Here is a 7029-nt window from a genome sequence, read left to right as displayed (position 1 = left end):
GTATATGTTTGGTAAGGTGGAGGGTCAGAGAAAAAGAGGAAGACCCCCAGCGCTATAGATTGGCAAAGCGGCAGCAGCAGTTGGCTCAAGCATAGCAACAATTGCGATGTTGGCCCAGGACTGGGCAGTGTTTCTTTTCGTTCTCTATACATAGGGTCGCTTTGAGTCGGTACACCTAACAATAACAATATGCAAACACACATACATATAGACCATGGTGGTTGGCCTGTTGTGGATGCTGGTGAATCTGATCCGGTGATGAGCCAAAAGTCCCGTGAACTGGAGGTCAGACTAAGAGTCAGATTCAAGATCCAGGTCAAGAAAGCAAGCTTTTCCAAAGCAGTACAAATTGGAGTTAGACCATGCCCCCAAGGGAAACTAAGGGTGGTGACTTGAGTCACACCCTCTACTAAGGAATCTTATTGTGGTTGGTGGTGATTGTGTGCCTTGGAGTCGGTTCCGAGGCTGTAAATCTGTACGGGAGCAGAAAGCCTCATCTTTCTCCTGCAGAACAGCTGGTAGTTTCGAACTGCTGACCTTAAGGTTCACAGCACAATTCGTAACCACTACGCTACCAGAGCTTGTTAGAGCTACTTATTAGACCCACTAGCTACTTCAAAGTGGGTCCATAATCAGTCACAGAGGCTAGGATTTACAATATATCACAAAAAGGAGAAATTTAGCTAGAAGGGACATAATTAACTGACTTCCAAGTGCTTATTGTACAACACCATATATCAGGACTCTGAGGAGTAGCTAGGGGATTTGAATTGCCAACCTTGAGATTAGCAGTCCAGTGCTTATTCTACAATGCCATGTCAGCACTCCATTATCCATTAGGGTTTACGTCATTTTTGCTTGTGTCCTTGAGACAAGGAGTCTGTTTCCCATTGCACTAAATTATCGCTTTTATTTTTTAGGGTAGATGAGTCTGAGCAGGGTTTTGTTCCTTTTTAGCAGTATCTGCACACCCCCTACTGTAGGCCTGCACCTCTGAGGGATGTACTCTCTAATTACCTGCTTTGCCCCTAATTTGAGTGAATGTGTGTGGAGAAGTCTGTGAGTGGGTGTGTACTCTTAAGGATTCCTTATTGCTATCCGAGTGTACACTTCACCATAGCAGTGTGTTAGATGTGGATTCTTTCAATTCATTTGTATATTGTCAGGATCTCTCCATCTCAAGTTCAGCCACAGGCTAGCTGATACGCTTATCTCATCATCTTAGGAGTGCCTGACTGTTCTTTATATTTCAGGATATTTTGTTGTCTTGTGAGCTCAGCTCTCTAAGGATTTCAGTAAAAGTTACGACTTTTTTACAAAATGAAATTATGAATTCTAACTTCATTATATTTTTAGTTTTCTCGTTTTGTGTAGTTTTCTTTTTTCATAACTGTCTAAATTGCATTTCTTGTAACCCTCTGTTTTTTTATGCAGGGGTGCCTTCCAGACAGGCCAAGGACCTCTTGATGCCCAAGTGAAACTCTTGGAATTCACTCTGGAGCAGAATTTTGAAGTTGTTTCAGTCAGTACTATTTCTGCTGTGATAGAGTCTGTCACCTTTTTAGTGCATCACTATATCACTTGTTCAGACAAAGTTGTGTCTCGAAGTGGATCAGATAGCTCAGTAGGTGCTCGAGCATGCTTTGGGGGACTCTTCGCCAACCTCATTCGACCAGGTGATGCAAAAGCGGTTTGTGGTGAAATGACAAGAGATCAACTCATGTTTGATTTGCTAAAACTGGTTAACATTTTAGTACAGCTGCCTCTTTCAGGCAATAGGGAATATAGTGCCAGAGTGTCTGTGACCAGCAATACGACAGACAGTGTTTCAGATGAAGAAAAAGTCTCAGGAGGCAAAGATGGTAATGGAAGCTGCGCCAGTATTCAAGGATCACCTTCCTATGTTGCTGACTTAGTGCTAGCCAATCAACAGATTATGAGCCAGATTTTGTCTGCTCTGGGCCTTTGTAATAGCAGTGCTATGGCAATGATAATTGGTACGTATTGAGAATATTTATCTTATATTTACTACTGGTACTTAGTACTATTTTCATTAACAATGTATAGACTCTTTTTTAATTCTGTGTATGCAACTTAGTTGAAAGCTTAACATATCTGAGTTTTATTAGTGAAGATTTTTATAGAGTGACTTCAATTAATAAATTGCAATTTATGTGTCAATTTTTTTAAAAAATTGGGGAATAAGGGAAAATTCTTGTTTTATTAAGTCTAATACTATATTTTATATACAGAAATGTCTCTAACATTTCTAAGCAGAGTTTGTCATCAAATGTTGCATAGGTGAACAAATATCTACATTAAAAAATTGAGTTATAAACTTTTATTCACACTGTAACAGTCTCTGTGACATTTAATTCTAAAAGTTTATATACTGGCATTTAGTTTTTCTATTTGAAAGCAAATGTAGCCATGTTCCTGTATATTTTAATTAATGTTAATTTTCAAGGAAACACTTAAGATATATACTTTTAATTTAAATTAGGGGCAAGTGGATTACATCTCACTAAACATGAAAACTTTCATGGTGGATTGGATGCCATATCAGTTGGGGATGGATTATTTACCATACTAACAACTCTTAGTAAAAAAGCGTCTACCGTCCACACAATGCTGCAGCCAATCTTAACCTACATGGCCTGTGGATACATGGGCAGACAAGTAAGTTCAGTCCAGTAACAGGTGCTGTCATTTAGGGAGTTTCTGGAAATGGGAGTAAGAGAATTATATACAGAACAGAGACAAATAAGAAGGCACTTAATAGTGGAAAGTACAAAGCTTCAGTTGTTGTTGTTGTTAAGTGGCATCGACTCGGTTCCGACTCGTAGTAACCCTGTATAGGGTTTCCAAGGCTGTAAATCTTTCTCCTGCAGAGCGGCTGGTAGTTCCGAACTGTTGACCTTAAGGGTTGCAGTTGATTATTATTGAAATTTGGAGAATGAAGTGTAATTTGAATTACATTTCCAAAGATGACCACAGTGGTAAAAGGGAAAAAAAAAAAAAAAAAGATTTTGTTTTGTTGGGGCTTTTGTATGTCTTTTTGAAATTGGAATTGGCAGAGCCATTTGACTGTTTTAACATCAGTTCACAATGTTTTTTTTGGAATAAGAATTTAAAGCATAATTTCTTAAGGATACTTGTATGTGTTGATTAAGTTAATAATCATTATTTTTAAAATCATGATATACGTGTATATTTTTTAGGGCTCTCTTGCTACTTGCCAGTTATCTGAACCATTATTATGGTTCATTTTGAGAGTATTGGATACTAGTGACGCCTTAAAAGCATTCCACGATATGGGTAAGATAAATTTGTAAAAACTTCTATTTAAATATAATTAGCAAATAGTATATTAAATTATCATTTATGTGTTTAGTGAAAATTAACTGTTAATGATGGATCATATATTTTTCAATTGTTGTTTCTTATTCTTTGTAAATTTAGGTGGTGTCCAGCTTATTTGCAACAATATGGTTACTAGTACAAGGGCTATTGTTAACACTGCAAGAAGTATGGTGTCAACTATTATGAAATTTCTTGACTCGGGTCCAAATAAAGCTGTTGACAGTACTTTGAAAACAAGAATATTAGCTTCTGAGCCTGATAATGCAGAAGGAATACACAATTTTGCACCACTGGGTAAGAAAAATCTTAGAAAAACTAAATTAGTGTGAGGTTTTGAATTTAAATAGGTGATGTAAACAAAATTAGTTGTTAATTTTCGTTATAAACAGTTGATTGTAAAACATTCTGCTGATCCTAGGGAATTTAATAGCAATAATATGTTGTTATTTTTGTTAAGTGCTGTTGAGTTGGTTTTGACTCAAAGCAACCCTGTATGGGTCTTCTGGGGGATATTTTAAAATCTTTGTTTAAATTGAAACATAGGAAATTCAGTGAGCTTCTTATGTTAGTTTTTGTGTAAATGTTAATCAGCTTTTAAAACCTAATCGCTTTTTAAGTGGGATTGTCTAGAAAAGAAGTTTTTAGTTTAGATAGTTTGTCTTTTTTGCAGCTCACATAATTTCATATTTTTCTTTTAATATTTCTAATTACTAAGCATTGACATCATAGAATTAAGGTGATTACTTTCAAAGTGAATTGTTTAGTGGACATTGCATTTTACTATAATTATTTGAGAATTATTTTATTAGATTTGTTTTATTCAATTTTCTAGTCGGAACCAACTCAAGGACACTTACAATTTAAAAAATGAATCAATAACTTAGTAATAAACTTGTCACCTTGCCCAGTTAGCAGATGTCCTGATATTTTGTGAATACTGTGACAGTTATGCTGAGTACTGAACATATTAACAGCATTAAATGTTCCCAGTTAATTATTATGCTTTGAATAGTTTTAAATGATTTCTCGAGTTTCTTTTGCAGTCCTTACCTTGTTTAAAATATTTTCTGTAGGCACTATCACATCTAGCAGTCCTACTGCCCAACCAGCCGAAGTGCTTTTGCAGGCTACAGCACCACACAGAAGAGCTCGTTCTGCTGCTTGGTCTTACATCTTTTTGCCAGAGGAGGCTTGGTGTGACCTTACTATTCACCTTCCTGCAGCAGTACTTCTTAAAGAGATACATATCCAACCTCACCTCGCATCTCTTGCAAGTGAGTAATTTCTTTGTAAATATGCATCATGAGAATAAACTGATTTAGAAACTTTTGAAAATGAGAAAAATATTTTGTAAGCAGCAGTACACTTAAGTATGATTACTAGATTGCTTAAAGCTTAATTTTAAACACTTGTAAATATAATGCTCAACATTATATACCATATTGCTTTTAAGTTCATTTCAACTCATTATGTTTCCATGTGTGTTTGAGTAGCACTTGGGGAGCAGGTGGGGCACTGTAGGAGAGGCTCTGGACTGCTAACTGCAAGTTCGGTCATTTAAATCCACTAGTCGCTCTTTGGAAACTCTATAGTATACACTGGGTTGCTACGAGATGAAACCTGTTCGACAGCGCTTAACATCAGTACTCCAGAGAGTATTCAGTGACTGTGTTATGCCCAGAATTCGGGGTCCCCAAAGACCACCCAGGAGCCGTGTACCGATGCAAATACATAAGGGTTGTTTAATCAAGCTCGAGCCAGGTCTCTAACCTTATCCGACATTTCGGAATAGGGAAAGAGCCCTATTCATGGTCGGTCGTTCTTCTTGTTGTTCCTGGGATCCTCTGTTTCTACAATGAAAAACAAGCTTCTCCCCTCTTTTAGTTACACATCTTCTACAATTACAGTGTGGCAACCACAATTAATCCTGTTAACAATTACTCACAATCAAGTGATAAAATCCTATCACCATTATCCCCCACCCTCTTCCAACAGCTCCATCTGGAAAAGAGGAAAACTATTCAGTGGGGATTCTATTTACTCATGTCATACTGAACTAAGCACACTCATGGGAATTTATAAGCCAGCCACTTTGTGCCTTTATAGCCAGCCATTTTTTGATAGCCAGTGTCTAAATTGCCTGTTCCTGTCAACCCAGTGTACTGAGGAAACAAGCTTGATGCTTGATGAAGAATCCTTCCATTTCGGTTGGAATTTTGAGCAACTGCACCCATAAGCAAAGGGTCCAGTTCGTCAAATTGTAGCAATTTACAATTGCTCACAGTATCAAGTGTCTTTATGTTTATCTGGTCGAATTCTGGTCATACTACCATATACTTTGCTGAATTATGTAGTATATTAATCCCATAGTGTTGGTGATAATTCTGAGTCATAGAAATGATAGATTTATTACCTCATCAGTTCCTATTTTCTTACAGAGAGATTCAAGTAAGTGTGGATTATGTATCTTCAGTTACTCTTTTTAGGTGAATTTTTACAATTTTTAAGGAAATTTTTTATTATTATTTAGGTCCAAGTGTTTTATTTTAGAAGATATAATTTAGGTCCAAGTCTTTTATGTTGGAAGATAATGCCCAAAATTAATTACGGTGTAAGTCAGAGGCAAAATATGACTTGATACATAAATTTTCTGTTTACAAGCTCATAATGAATACTATTGAAGGCTTATTTTCTACTAGAAAATCGAATATACTTTTTCTTTAGTAATTGTTCAATTTGCTCTTTCTCTAGCCTGTCCATCCTCAGTATCTGTTGAAGTTAGTGCAGATGGGATAAATATGCTGCCTTTGTCCACTCCTGTTGTCACAAGTGGTCTCACCTATATAAAAATTCAACTTGTAAAAGCTGAAGTAGCTTCTGCTGTCTGCCTTAGACTACATCGTCCACGTGATGCCAGCACATTGGGCCTTTCACAGATTAAATTACTGGGCCTCACAGCTTTTGGTACCACTTCATCAGCAACAGTTAATAATCCCTTTCTTCCATCTGAAGATCAGGTATCAAAGACAAGGTATGTTTTGTTTCTCATTTTTATGTTTCATTTCTTTCTTTCGTTAAAGAAAGCTCTGTGGTTTTAAATACAGGAGTGTACTGGATATAATAAAAATAATTTTGTAAAATCAGAGCCTTGATGCTGTTTATAGTTGACATTTTATGTATATTAAATCCTTGATGTAACCCTTGCTGTATGTGACGATGTACAAATTCTAATTATTTGAATTATCTCCTAGTTGTTATTAACTGCCATCTCTTCGGTTCTGACTCATAGTGACCCTGTATAGGGTTTCCTAGGAGTGGCTAGTGGCTGGTGGGTTTGAATTGCTGACCTTTTTCAGTTAGCAGTACAGAGCTTATCATACAGAACTACACCAGCACTTTTCTAATCCTTTGTTGTTGGTAAATTCTGTTGAATCTGTTCCAACTCATAGCAACTCTATAAAGGATTTCCAAGGAGAAGCTGGTGGGTTTGAACCGCCTACCTTGTGGTTCGCAGTCTACTGCTGATCCTAAAACTCCACACCAGAAGTCCTCTTCTACTATGAGAAATCCCAAATTCCTGTCACCAACACTACACTACATCCAAATCGTATAAACTAACCATACAAGGATAAACAGGCATATTAACAACCATGAGTCTTAGTATGG

The sequence above is a fragment of the Chrysochloris asiatica genome, unplaced genomic scaffold (assembly GCF_000296735.1).
Source record: "Chrysochloris asiatica unplaced genomic scaffold, ChrAsi1.0 scaffold00016, whole genome shotgun sequence".
In the NCBI taxonomy this organism is placed as follows: domain Eukaryota; kingdom Metazoa; phylum Chordata; class Mammalia; order Afrosoricida; family Chrysochloridae; genus Chrysochloris; species Chrysochloris asiatica.
This window is presented reverse-complemented; position numbering follows the sequence as displayed.